General features: G+C 37.2%; 1 protein-coding gene across 6 annotated transcripts in view; it reads left to right on the top strand.

Annotated features, from left to right (window-relative positions):
* Positions 1-2132: 2132 nt before the first annotated feature.
* si:dkey-178k16.1 (protein 4.1) overlaps positions 2133-15059 on the top strand; it is a 50734-nt gene continuing 37807 nt past the window's right edge. For 4 of the 6 annotated variants that reach the window (XM_052595221.1, XM_052595222.1, XM_052595224.1 and 1 more), the window contains exon 1: positions 2133-2439. The gene's annotated coding sequence lies outside the window, so the exon portion shown is untranslated. The remainder of the gene's footprint in view (positions 2440-15059) is intronic. The other 2 variants (XM_052595225.1, XM_052595226.1) reach the window with 1 other exon arrangement.

The following is a 15059-nucleotide window of genomic DNA, read 5'->3' on the forward strand; positions in this document are numbered from 1 at the left end:
TGCAGGCCTTCATTGAACATCATGGTGCTTGAATGGACATTTAATAACTCTGCGATTACATTTAGTTTCATCAGCAGTGTACTTAAGACTGTTCCCTCAATTCAGAAGTGAGGGATATCTATCAGCAGCTGTCTGTAGGCAGAAGGGCTGTCAGTAAACCGGTTGTGCACACAGGGTTTTTTTTTTTCTGTTTGCGTGGGGTTGGGATTCTTTCTATGCCATAAGATGTCTGGATTTCTGGAGGAGGATGTGGATTCAAAGTGTTTGAACATGCTGAACTAAGTTTAAAGTTGTCCTCATTCTCATAATTTTTGTGTCATGGATGTTGGATTGTGGAAATGACAGCTTTTTATTAATAATTAATACTTTTTTGTTATTAATTCTTACAGGTGCATCTCATTAAATTAGAATGTCATGGAAAAGTTCATTTCAGTAATTCAACTCAAATTGTGCAAGTCATATATTAAATAAATGCAGTGCACACAGACTGAAGTAGTTTAAGTCTTTGGATCTTTTCATTGTGATGATGTTGGCTTACATAAGCATATGGTAACGTGCCAATCAGCTAATCAACTCATAACACCTGCAAAAGTTTCCTGAGCCTTCAAAAGTCTCTCAGTTTGGTTCACTAGGCAACACAATCATGAGGAAGACTGCTGATCTGACAGTTGTCAGAAGACAATCATTGACACCCTTCACAAGGAGCCACAAACATTCATTGTCAAAGAAGCTGGCTGTTCACAGAGTGCTGTATCCAAGCATGTTAACAGAAAGTTGAGTAGAAGGAAAAAGTGTGGAAGAAAAAGATGCACAACCAACCAAGAGAACCGCAGCCTTTAGAGGATTTTCAAGCAAAAACTATTCAAGAATTTGAGTGAACTTCACAAGGAATGCACTGAGGCTGGGGTCAAGGCATACAGAGCCACCACACACAGACGTGTCAAGGAATTTGCTGAACCACAGACAACATCAGAGGTGTCTTACCTGGGCTAAGGAGAAGAACTGTACTATTGCCCAGTGGTGCAAAGTCCTCTTTTCAGATGAGAGCAAGTTTTGTATTTCATTTGGAAACCAAGGTCCTAGTCTTGAGGAAGGGTGGAGAAGCTCATAGCCCAGGTTGCTTGAAGTCCAGTGTTAAGTTTCCACAGTCTGTGATGATTTGGGGTGTAGTGTTATCTACTGGTGTTGGTCCATTGTGTTTTTTGAAAACCAAAGTCACTGCACCCATTTACCAGGACATTTTGGAGCACTTCAATGCTTCCTTCTGCTGACCAGCTTTTTGAAGATGCTGTTTTCATTTTCCAGCAGGATTTGGCACCTGCCCACACTGCCAAAAGCACAAAAAATTGTTTAAATGACCATGGTGTTGGTGTGTTTGACTGGCCAACAAACTCACCAGACCTGAACCCCTTAGAGAAACTATGAGGTATTGTCAATAGGAAAATGAGAAACAAGAGACCAAACAATGCAGATGAGCTGTCTGTCAAAAGGCCACTGTCAAAGAAACCTGGGCTTCCAGACCACCTCAGCAGTGCCACAAACTGATCACCTCCATGCCACGCTGAACTGAGGCAGTAATTAAAGCATTCAAAGAAAGTCGATGGTTACAGACAATATTCAAAATATCTTATTTTATATTCTACAAAGATTATACATGTATGTATTTTTTATTATTATTAATGAATTAGTTTGTTTGTTTGTTATACTTTTTCTGGCTTTTACGTTTTTTTTTTTTTTTTTTTTTAATGATGCTCCCAAATCCCAAACTCTGAAGCGCATTGGTCCTCCTGGACAAGATTTGAGGAACCCTACAGTAGAGTGTCAAAACTATTTTAACTTATATAAAACTAATTTAAATACTGTCTTACCACATGAAGCACATTTGTAAGTTGCCTGATAAAACATTTTTACCTTCTATTGGAGAAATTTGTCTGTAGGCTATAAGGGCAAAAAAAGTATTCGATTCTATTCTGGTGTAGCCTATTTTTTTATAATATTTATTGTTACTCACGCACTCCCACACTATAGCCTACAGTGTGCTCTAACATTTATATGTGTTTCTTAATTTCTTCACTGAATAACAGGAATACGCTAGTGCATATGGACGGACATAGAGCGGAACAGAGGCTCACAGAGAATTCGTGATGATGAAATCGGTGCGTGTTCAGTTGAGCGCGGCTCTCTCAGCGGTGAGGAAGGAGTTTGGTGTATTCCAGCGCGCATACGCCCCCTACGCTCCTCTCCTCCTCCTCCTCTCCTCTCCTCTCCTCTCCTCTCATCCATCCACCCGAAAGAGCTGCTCTCCCCCCTCCGCTCATTCATCCTCTCGGACAGGCTCCATCCTTTGAAGGGGAGCAGAAGCAGCAGGGCGGTGGCAGTCGCAAGCCCTCAATGCTCGGCATTTGGACGGAAATCCGCGCGTCAAACCTGGAGAGACAGGTAGGGCTCTTTGTTGCGATGTCATCCCGTGTATGCTCACTATCCGTAAAGTGTGCACCGTGAACAGGCTAAATGTGTACTCTCAGCGCTTGCAGAGTGGGCTCAGCCTATGCCCTTGTGATGAGCCTAAAATCTTGCGTTATTCTGGCATTTTGTGCGGCAGGCCGGTCTGTTAACAAGGGTTTGCTACCGCTTTTGGTTCATGTGGCCATTTTTTTAACTGGATTTAGTGGAGAGGACAGTTAAAGGATGCCGTTGTTATACTGAACAATAGCCTACGTGCAGTGTCAGTGCAGGTAGACTAACCTATTTCACTTATAGCGGAGGACAGCGCTGATATTTAACCCCATTCATGTTTCATATATTGCATAAAGCAAGCTTTCAGTTGATGTGTTTCTTACCCGTTGGCCGTGTTATGGGATCACGTGCAGAATAACATCTATCTTCGCTGTGTGAATAGGTTACCTGAGGCTTCACTATAATTTAAATGTTGCTTATTGGTGACTCAGATGTAAGTGAGGTGTCAATGCTGTTTAATGAAAAGAGGGTGTGGCACCGGGGGCAGTCGCGCGCGCTTCGTGTGGCTCGAGAAGTCAATTAACTGAAAGCTGTTGAGACTTGTGGAGAGCGCGCGAGTACAGTACGTATGCTCCACTGCGCGCAGTGTTAGTTTGCTATAATAGCGATGAAGGAGCACGCTGGGAGAAAAATGAACATTTGCCAGCGCATTTCCGAAAACAACTGGACTTGTTTTGTATTTGTTTGCGTGTTTGTATTGTGTGGCTTGTTTATACCACAGCATCCATGCGGTTCATGCCAGATTGTTCTGCTGTGTTTTGCCTGAAGAGGCTCAGATGGTTATACAAAGGTCTCCAGCAATTGGATTACAAAGTCTAGTTGCTTTTCAAACCTAGGAATGTTTAAAGTTATGTTGTCCAGGTCTGGAAAAGTAATGGGAATTATTAAAATCTATAGGACATAGCCTATATCCCCTACATCCTCAAAAATAGAGGTTATTTATTGGCATCTGTGGTTTCTTTGAGAAGCTTTAAAATCCATGGAACCTTTCCAAATTGAACCATAAAAATATATATTATTTTCATTAATTACTTACCCTCATTTTGCTCCAAACCTGTAAGACCTTTATTCATCTCTGAAACACAAATTAAGATATATTTGATGAAATCCGAGAGCTTTCTGACCCTCCATAGACAGCAACACAACTGAAATGCTCACAGACTCTGAAATGTAAAATGTTTCATAGACTAAATATTGCTTTTGTTAAAAGTCAGACTTGCTTGGTAATCTCTGATTTGAATCATTATGCAAATGTTCTTATCCAGTGATCATAAATGACTGGAAAGGTCATGGGAAAGTCAAAAGGTGCCCTGGTTTATTAATCAAAGTGGATGACTGAAAACCAAGTCAGACACATTCAAGTAAACCATAAAAAACGGCACACAAATTTAGTTCAACAATAACTTAATCTTTCCTATAAGTAATGAATGAATCTGTTGCCAAACCACGGAAGTGCATTGGTCTGGATGGGCATATCATTTATCACATGTGAATTTTGGCATTGTTCCTTTCTATGTCCAGAGTAAAGGTATTAACAGTTGAAAAACACCTTCATTTTGAACCGTTTTAAACAACCATTCATGTTTTGGACAATTTTGTTAATTATGCTTCTTACTGCCTTTGATTTTTAATACATTTTAGCATTTTATGAAAAAAATGTGTGTTCTATTGGCCATATAAAAGCTGCCGTTGTAATGCTACAGGCTTCCCATAGGATCTTATAGCTTTGTTAGCTATTGTACTGTATAAGGTTGCTGGGGCATTCAAAAAAGCCCAATCACAAGTATTTAATCCTTCCTTTAATGCAAGGTATTGGTATTTTATTGTCCACCAGACAAAAATAGTAAGTCTGATCACTCAACCCTTGTGGATACTTTCACACCGGTTTTATTAGAATATCACATGACCATCTGCTATATTCCAATCTGTGTTCACGCTTTGGTGCTGAACCAAAGAGAGCCCAGAGAGAGCTCATCCCTCGTCATATATTACAGCTGTTCAGTGTTTTCACCTACATAATGTTTGTCATTTTTTGTAAATATATACACTAGCAATGATGTCTATGGAAATCTTTTAAACATAATTTAATGATGTGTAGTTTTCACATCAGAAACACATTGTGTAAGACAGCACAATAGCAAGCTTGTGGATATTTTAAATTAAATGGAACAATGAAATAAAACCAATACATTTGTTATTAAGTGTTAATGTGGCTGCAGTGTGTCATGTGGCAAGCTTGAAGTGTAGTCCTAGAAATAGTAAGGTGATGCATTCTAAAATAAGTGTAACTCACTCCTGGGGCTCAGCTTGAATATTTGAAACTTACGTGTGAAAGGGTTAAATAGGTAATAGCACACCTCCTGAACAAGCTGCACGATTTGAGGTATAATTTTTTTTAGCAGAAACTGTGGATGAGTAATGTGCCAAAGTGCAATACTTTGACCTAAAGGTATGCTGAGTTCTGTTTTTTTTTAAACCCTAGGATAGAGCAATAGTAAAAAAGCATGCACCGCTAATAAGCCGAAAACCAACTGTTTAATTCATGTCAAGGCTGTAGAAATACAAAGTGGCAAAAATTCTGCAAGCTATTCCTGTAGCCTGTTGTTTGGACTAATTGAACACAGCATGCTATTAATGGCAAACTGTAACCGTCCCATCCTACACATGCCTCCATCATGCTCTCAGCATTCCTATATAACATCCTATCAGTTCCCCTGATGACAGTATGCTGACATGCATTGCATTGTGCTGCTTTTGGCAGTTCTGTAAGAATAAGATTCTGTTTTCACAGCCTTTTTTCCCCATGAGCACAACCAAGGGCAAATGTGTTGCACAGGTAAACTGGAGTTAATCAGCCAAACATGCACTCTCAATAAACACAACATTTAGACTGAGTCTGAAAACAAAGGTACAATGGCTGCATTGTTGGCTTGGTGGCCAGACAGTCAATGGCTCTGTCCCAAATGTTAGCTTAAACCAATGCAGTTCATCTCTGAGCCCACATTTTGGTGATGTAATGCTGCATAAACTGTCGGGTATAGCAGTCCAACATGGAACCCACATCAGCTTGGACCTGGCAAAAGTATGCATCGAGGAGGCTTATGAGAACTGTTGAGGATCAGAAAATGGTAAATGGAACACCTTACTATCTCCTGATCTTCACAAATGGTCTTTTGCAGGACTTCAAATTCACATTTCTGACAGGGCCAATGTGAAAATTGTCTCTAGGAGTCAGATTATTGGCGCTAATATTAAGCATTTTTGTGGTTATCGGTCATTTTCTAAACCAGTTTGCCAATAAAATAAATTAAAAGCATTTAAAGAGTTTTTTCACAGTCCTTTTTATTAGTAATTTTGACATTTCATTTGTATACCTTGTATACATATCGGTTCAAAATATCGGTTATCTGTTTACTTAATCTGTAATAGCTGTAAAACTGTTCTTGTGGCTCAGTGTTAGAGCATTGCATTAGCAGCGCAAAAGGTTGTGGGTTCAATTCCCAGGGAACACACATACTGATTAAAAAAATAATAATTATAGCCTGGATGCTCTGTAATTGCTTTGGATAAAGATTAAATAGTTCTTATCGTTTACTTATCCTCTTGCCATCCCAGGTGTACATTATATGACTTTCAGAATGTCAATGTTTATGTCAAGTTTGAACTCATGAGCCCATGTATGACTGTTGTTTTGAAGCGATGGTTTTATACAGTAGTTTGAAAATGTAAAAATATTAGTCGTTTTTTTAACCTATGCCTACCATTTCTCTTTAGAAACTAATTCAGTGTTTCATTAAATGAAGTCGAATGGATATTGGTTTGTTTTGTGTAGATTTTGAAGCATCAGGTTTGAGGGATTTTTCCACTTGCATTATATGGACACACACACATATATATATATATATATATATATATATATATATATATATATATATATATATTATATATATATATATATATAATTGTGTTTCATTTAATGTTTATTTTATTTCAAGTTATGAAAATGTTTTTATGGTTTCAGTTAACTAAAATAATCCTGAGCTGCATTGTTTGGATCCATCTGTGTTGCCCTCAAAACCAGACCAGACAGAGGCATCTAAATATACAGGATGTTGCACTATGACATAACGTCTTCTTTTAAAATAAGCGTCTTTTTGTGGCCTTTTTTCCTCTCTAGACCCTAACCCAGTTAGATCCTCTCTGCTCTGTCTGCTCTTATGGCCTCCAGGGCTGACAAACTGAAAAAATGACCCCCTCTTTTTTCTCCACCCCCATCGCAGGGCTCACTCTTCATTCATGTTTAACAGTGTCCTGTTTGCTGTGTGTGTCTGAGAGGACAGTGTCTGTGCTTTAGAGTCAGGGTTGGGAAGGTTTTGATGCTCACAGAAGAGCTGCCTCCCACGGGAGCTTATTTGCCTGTATATGAGTCGGTTGTATGTATGAAGTACAGAAGAATGTAAATTATTCAGAAGGCAGTTAAGCTTTGTGGTCTTGTGGGTGACAGCATGACTCGGTCTGATTGCTGTGAGTCAGCGCAGTTTTCTCTTGCCGCTTCATCAGACCCCCTTTCACATTCATTGGATTCACTAACATCTTTTAAATGGACAAGAGGCGGAAAATGAAGGAGTAGGTGGTGATGCCTTCCAGCAGACACTGATACATTGGAGCTAAAAGCAGTTTTACTTCTCTCAGTTTCGAATCTGGCTTTCACATTGTTTATTTCCTAGGAGAACCTTTTATACTTTCCATCATTGTTATTATTGCTTATACTTTGTTCCAAGCCATAAGTGTTAAACTTTGGGGTGTAACTCATTCTGTTTGTGCTACATGAATACATGTAAAATGAATAAAAGAAAAATCATGAGATTTTGTTACTTTTTAGTTTTTCTGGCACAAATGGTCTTCCATAGGATCCTTAGCAATCTCTAGAAGACAGAGTATCATGACTTGTTGCAGTTATGTTAGGAGCCTCGCACATGGCATGGAGGAAAAAAGTAGGCTAAATCGTGCGCACAAATTACTATTTCATTCCCTCGATTTATAAATCGTCCGCACGGTTTACTAGTTCATTCCCTCGATTTGCTAATTTGTGTACACGATTTATAAATCGATAGAATGAATTAGTAAATTGTGTGCACAATTTAGCAAATCGAGGGAACTAAATAGTAATCACGTGCACGTTTTTTGACACAGAGGGAACAAAATATTAAATCGCGAGGACCATATATTTATTTTTTTCTTGAATGTCATGTTTGGGGCTCCGCAGTTTTGTTATTGTTAAACTAACTATATTTAATATTGTTTTTATTCATTGAAATAATACTGAAAAAAAAAAACAATTTTATGAAAAACATAAAATAAATTAATTACTAAAATATTAATATTTTACTAAAATAAAAACACTAATATATTATTGTAATTAAAGCTACATAGATATCTAATTAAAAATAAATTAAAAATTAAATTAATAAATTAAAAATAAAAAAATGTATGAAAACTGAAAATAGAAAATTGAAACTTGAAATATTGAATAAATTTGTGAAAAAAGATGCATTAAGGGTGCTCATAAGAAGTGTTCAGAATAACTAAAACAAGTAAATTTTTATTTTAATGTTATTTTAGATAAATTTTTGTTAATCTACATCTATGTTGCCTTACCAACAAACTGAAATAAAAAGCACATAATACTAAGCTTAAATTAAAATGAAAAACTTAAAAAAATTAACACTGCTTGGTGGTTGGCTCTTTTGACTTCAGTCCGTAAGCAGCATCTGAACCACACAGGACACATTAGCATTCGCATATCAATGGCCTGACCTGAGTTTTGCACAGACCGGTTTTGCAAGCACCTCTGACATTTTGTTCAGATGAAATAAGGAGCTTTATTAAATGTAAACTCTTAACATTCTTGTGTGTTATCATTGTGGTTAAAGAATCTAATTAAACAAGACAGACATAGATATTCAGATTTTTTTTCAGACAGAGATAGGATTCTGTCTCTCTGTGTCACTGTCAGTGTGGAAGAGTGTGTTTGTTTAAAACACATACACATACACAAAAACTCATTTGCGTAACTCTAATGAGTCTGTCTACCTATACGCTCATTACAAAGTCTATATTTGATCTCCCAGTCTAGAAATATATTTTAGCCATTGCTGAGACTGTTGAATCAGTGAGGTAAGTGGGAAGGATGTATCGATAAGTGAATGAGGCTGGCCAAAAGAAAGGCTGGATCATTTGAGGATTGCGTTGGCTACTTTGACTGCCATTTTAAGAAATTACTTTAATCAGTAAATGAGCATTTTGTTACTCCAGGCTTTCTGCCATTGCACCTATCAGTGACTGACAAGGGCTAATTTATGAGCTTTTTCATTGTACAAATCATACAGTTTCTGTTGGGTCTAAGAAGCAGACATCCTTCTAGATGCAGCTTATTTACTTCAAACTCTTCCTTCTTTGAAAATCATAGGCTTATATGTAAAATTCCAGAGTTAGATGTATTAGGTGCTTTGAAATTCATCCCTGCGTGTCTATTTTAAGTTCCTCTCCATTAGAATTAACCGTCTTCTGTGGTAAAAGCTTCAATGCCGCACAGTTGTTTGGGTCTTTCCATTTACATGGCTTAGATGATTCCCTTGATGAGTCACAAGCTCATCAAGTCACTAGCAATGCTAATATCTGAAGCGCGTTTTAGATTATTCAGAGAATTAAAAAAATAATGACCCAACTGATTAACCTTTAATGTCAGTCATCAAGAGGATACCCACTGGCTGAACTCGCATTTAATTTTTTATTCGATAGAGTTTTCTCCATAGACAGTTCGTGTTTGTATCACCATGGCAACAGAACTTTACAAAGAGCACCCTTCTTTTCCTCTTTACGTCGACGTTGCATATCTTTTTGCTGTCATTTTCCCGTCTTTAGAGAAGGGTTCATAAAACAAGCCACAATCAGTGTGTCAGACTGAGAGTTTGTCATTGTGTCATGGTGGATGTTTTAAAGGAGCTTTGTGACAGTGATGGTTGTGGAGGTAGTAAACACAATTTGGTCACTCAAGCACGATTCAAATACATCGGATTGAAGACAATACTCAAAAAGATTCAGCCTGTAGCATAGCTACTCAAATGGTGGCCAAGAGATATACATTAAATTTGGTAGAAGCCTATCAAATACAGATTCAGTTGTATTTGTGTTTGAGCTCTGAAGAACGTCATTAAAAAGGTAGTTTTGCAGCATTGATCAAAGTAGCCAATCAAAAAAAATGTCTGTTGAGCTCATGACTGCAATATCCAGTCACTCTACACAACTTACAGAGTCTGGAGTCAGTGCTACTTCCCATTTATCAGAGCCAGTCTGCAGATATTGGGTAGTCTGAGTACATGATGGCACAGACTTTTTTCTTCTTTTTTTAAATTAAAGGTACCGGTTGTAGGACATGACACTAGAGGACACTACCAAAACAATAACAATTGCATGGTTTCATGATGATAAGAAGGAGCGTGGATGATGGGATTTGTTGTCTTCTACCCAACCGCTGACGGCCATCAATCATACGGAAAAAGTTAAATCATGGATTTAACGCGAGTTCAACGATTGCGCGAGTAGATTACATACAAAGTCAATGCAAAGACGCGATCAGACTATGGATCAGACGCGTCCTCGCGCGGGTCTGAGACGCGATGCCCTGCATTTGGCCTGTATGCCCCATAATACTGATCTTGTTGATGGTTATAATAGCATACGTTTTCTGTAAAGAAACGAATCGAAACAACTCACCTGTCGAGTAAAACACAAGCGAGATCGGCATCTCTTTCTAGTTGAAGTTTGACGCGAAGCTACTTCCGCATTTGTCCAGGACACTGTTGTAATGTGGTTCCTACGTCAGTAAACGCGGTGACAAAGGGTAACTAAAGTCATTGACAGGTGACTGCACTGCCCCGTGTCACTGTTTACAATGGGAATTTTCTCATGATTTACAAGTAGTTGAAAACATTAGAGATATTGTGAGTAATCAGCTGGACAAAATATATAACACTAGCCTAGTAGTTTTGGGATATTTCACTGCAAATATTTTACAAATTGTACCTTTAAAGGGATAGCCCACTTGAAATTGAAAATTCTATCATCATTTACTCACCATCCACTTGTTTCTTTCCTCTGTTGAACACAGAAGAAGACATTCTGATCCTGCAACAGATATTCTGTGTTGGTAACCAAACGTTTGATGGTAGCCATTCACTTCCATAGTATGGAAGAAATACTACGGAGGTCAGTGTTTACCCTGAACTATTTTGAATTGAACTCAATTTCTACAATCAACTGTTTCAAATTCTTAAAAATAGCTTCTTTTGTGTTCAAGAGATTAAAGAAACTCATACAGGTTTGGAACAACTCGAGTCTGAGTAAATTATGGCAATTTTCATTTTTGGGTGAACTGTCCCTTTAAGACTATGGGTCTGTCCAGTCTGGGATAAAAATCTACCTCAGTTTATGTACTATAAGGTTAGAATTAACAACAGAGCACAAACTTAAATTGAATTACCATTTATTTTTAAGTATAATGCTCAACACTCACCTTTAAAAAATGATATGCAAACATGTAAATTGCACATAATGCAGTTTTTTTAATTAACTTCTAAATCATAGAATGTCTATTGTTGAAATATATTGATTTACACAGTCGCTTTCATAACTTGTCTCGTAACAGATTTATTTAAACATTACATAATTAAGACATCAATAACAGGTACAGTAAAATATGAGTATATAGTCTAATATTTGGTGAAATGTTCTTCTCTGCACCTCATGCGATTACATGAGGGATGAGATGTTCGCTCATGTTTATTTCATGTTAAAACTAGTAGTAAAAAAGAAGAGATGATCACGCTCATTTGTACTGCTGCTGTTGGAGCTGAGAAATTTATACAGTGATCCGTCATGCCTCAGAGAGCCTCAAAACGACATTTATAGTTTGAATTACCTGAAAAATTGTCATAATTTGAAAATGACACTTTGTTTCAAATCAAACGTAACAATATGTAGAACCGAATCATTCCAATAACGTTACACTCATGCAGTGGTAAAAACAATGGCGTATTTGTTCGGTACACATACGTACTGAACTGAAAGACCCATAACGAACATTTCCAGTGCAAATACATGTACTGTTACACCCCTAATTCCCAGCTTTTAAAATCTGTTTCATTTTTAAAAGTCTTGTAATTTTTAGCCTTCAGTTCAGAATTTAGTCCGAATTTTCACAATAGTGCTAAACTTAGAAAGTCGCGCTGAACTAAAGTGATTGACAGCGAAAGTGAGAGCTCTTAGGTTGCTTTCTTTATATAACTCATTCACAATTTAAATAAAAGTTATATTTTTCATTGTACTAACAGGACCAGCAACGCTTCTTTTGGGTGCAGATTAAAATAAAAATATGTTCACATGGCAATACCAGTTTCCTCCCAAGAGTGCTAGTAATCTGGCTAAATTATATGACAGAATCATAACCTTCTCATTATTTGTGTCCTTATCTGTTTGTGAAGGTGCCATAAAGAGTCATATTTCATTAGAAATTTATGGCATGTCCTTGAAAGAGAATCTATGTCTAATTCAATATGCAGTTATCTGCATGCCCTTGAACTGCTCAGCGATGCGAGATGGCACGTTCTTAAAGGATGATGTCTGCATCTGTGGATCCTCACTTTTCCCCTGCAGAATTCTCCAATAGGAAATGTCCACTTTCTTCATTGCCTTAATGTATTTATCTGTGGTACGGATAGAGGCAGATGTTGTAACACAACAAAGGCTGTTTCACAGGATTTTCCTCAACTTTCTGTGATGCTCCTGCTTTTTTATCGCAGCCGAGCAATAAAAAGCCTCTCTGGTTTGAGGTTTTACACTCTCGCTGAGAACCGTACATGCTTGGCAGCCTTTCAATTTAACTCCTGTTGCTTCATAGGATGCCTTTCAGAAACTCAGGCAACATCCTTCAAGTCGATTTGAATGGGTTTTGGCTTTAAACCGTGGACAGAATAGTCTGATTCTTAGTTTCCATGCTGGACTGAACGCCGCTCCATTGCATCAGCAAAATTTCACTCAGGACAGGTTGATGGATTGCAGGTAAACAGCATTAATATGAATGCTCCAATTAATTTGAGAGGGGCCGTGTATGACGTGCATGCTAACTAATGGCCCTGAAGAAAACCTGCTTGCCTTTCTTCATCACGCTCCTCCTCTCTTCCTGTACACCGCTCTTGCAGACTGATTGCACCGGTGACGTCACCGCTTCTTTTCTTCTATGCCACCATTTGAAGACTCATTGGCTTGGGGCTAGGAATGAATCTCGGGTTGATATGTTTTTCTTGCACATGAGCACCCGTGTTTTTGTATTTGTTTATTTGATGGTTGTTCTATGCCTTATACTATTATGACAGTGCTGTTTAAACAGATTTGTTCCAAGATGGAAAGTAGATCTTACAAAACTGAGCTGTCAGTTTTTTCATAAATTCGCTCAATTTATATAAGACTTGTTTTTGTTCTTTTTTTTTTTTTTTTTTTTTTTTTTTACAGTGGAGTGCATTCATGCATTGAACAAGGGGGGTTTTGTACCTTCTGAAAGGGCACCGCAGCCCCCTTAAAAAGAAGTCTTTTCATCACCTCAGCTCTGTTCCAAAATGTAGTGAGCTGAATCTGTAGGCTAGATTTTAAAGCATTTTATACACTCCTGATGCAATGGCTGTTCCAAAATGTAGTCAACATAATTATGTTGCTTCCTCTTGTCCAAAGTCAAAGGCAGCATATTTGTTTTTGAGATAATGCAATGTAATGCGACAAAAAATCGAAGGAACATGTGAGTTAAATGTTGATTTTAAATACAATTCATGCAATACTGGCAATTATCAGTAATAGTCTCTGTATACTATAAATATTTATGCAGATTAAAGGAGTAATTCAAGCAAAAATTAAGTCAGTTATCATGTACTCACTCTAATGTTGTTCCAAAATTGTATTACTTGCAAAAGGTGATACATAAAACAATGGTTACACTTTATTTAAAAGTGTCCTTGTTACAGTGTAATTATACATTTATGTACTGAGTAATATTAATTAACTACTGTACATGTACTGTACTTACTATATTGTTAGGGTTAGGATTAGGCTTTGGTTTAGGGTTACTTACATGTAATTATGCACATTTGTTGTTATTATAATTGTATGTAACGTGTAACAAGGACACCTTAAAATAATGTGTTACCTAAAAAAAAATAAATGAAAGTGGATGGGAACTGGGAAAGTTGGCCAACATTCACTTTCATTGTCAGAGCAGCTAGGACATTCAACTAAGCTTCTGCTTTTGAATTCTATGAAAGGAAGAAAGTAAAAGTTTGGAATGACATGAAAGTTACATTTTCTTTAAAAATTCATTTACCCCAAAATATAATCGCGAATACCTCTAAATGATCAAAACTGAGAAACATTTTGACTAAATATTTACTGATTTTTAACCTGTATAGGTACAGCAGCTGCAACATATTGTGTGTGAATATATATATATATATATATATATATATATATATATATATATATATATATATATATATATATATATATATATATTTGTTGGTCATTTTGGGCATCTGAATAAAAAGTTACAAATAAAAAGATTTGTTTATGAACTAAATGTTTCCCGGTATAAAATATGAACAATAAAAAGATATAAGAAAGTGGACTGAAACCATTTTTCTTCGTCTCCCCTCAATAATTACTGCTTTTATTGAAGATCATACCAGATTTTATGTAATCAAAAAATGTATGTAGTTCATACATTTAATTTAGTATATCAGCACACCTGGTTTCTTTTCATTAAAAAGTTTCAAAACAAAGAACATTGTAAAAATACCAGAATAAATATATTGTGTGTCTTTTACAAGTCAAAAAGGTTGATGGCCACTGCTTTAAAGTATTTGATCATCACTGTTGTTTCTCCTTTCATAAATTAATAATTGACACACACACACACACACACACACTCACATTCAGGATCAATCCCTAATGAGCTTCCATTGTTGTTTGGATGCAGCCTAGGATACTGTGTACGTAGGCAGTAGGCAGCTAGCCAAGTTATGGACCATAGCTCCTGTTTTTTTCTCATGCACATTTTGTCATTTTCCTGAAATCGTTTTGTGTGAACTGTTGACATGTTTGTCTTGAGTTACTAGAGCCTCTGCCCTGTGCCTTTCTTCTGCTAGCATGCGTTCTGCCTTAAATGATGGATTCCTTTAGCAGATTGCACTACAGATGAGTGATTGTGCTTGGAGCTACGGAGAACTGGTCGCCAAGTGTAGATCCATTTTCCAACAGCAAAGCTGCAGGGAGAGAACGAAGGGGAAGATACTCGATGACAAATGGCATGGTACGGCCGTCATTTTGCAGGAAATTATGCCCCATCATTTTGCTGGCTTTGGGGGCATTTATCTAAGCAGGCTGGCATTCTGAACTACACTCCAAATGGCTGCTATAAAAAGAGTGTTATGTACAAGAAC

This window comes from Carassius gibelio, chromosome B23 (assembly GCF_023724105.1).
Source record: "Carassius gibelio isolate Cgi1373 ecotype wild population from Czech Republic chromosome B23, carGib1.2-hapl.c, whole genome shotgun sequence".
NCBI classification, from domain to species: domain Eukaryota; kingdom Metazoa; phylum Chordata; class Actinopteri; order Cypriniformes; family Cyprinidae; genus Carassius; species Carassius gibelio.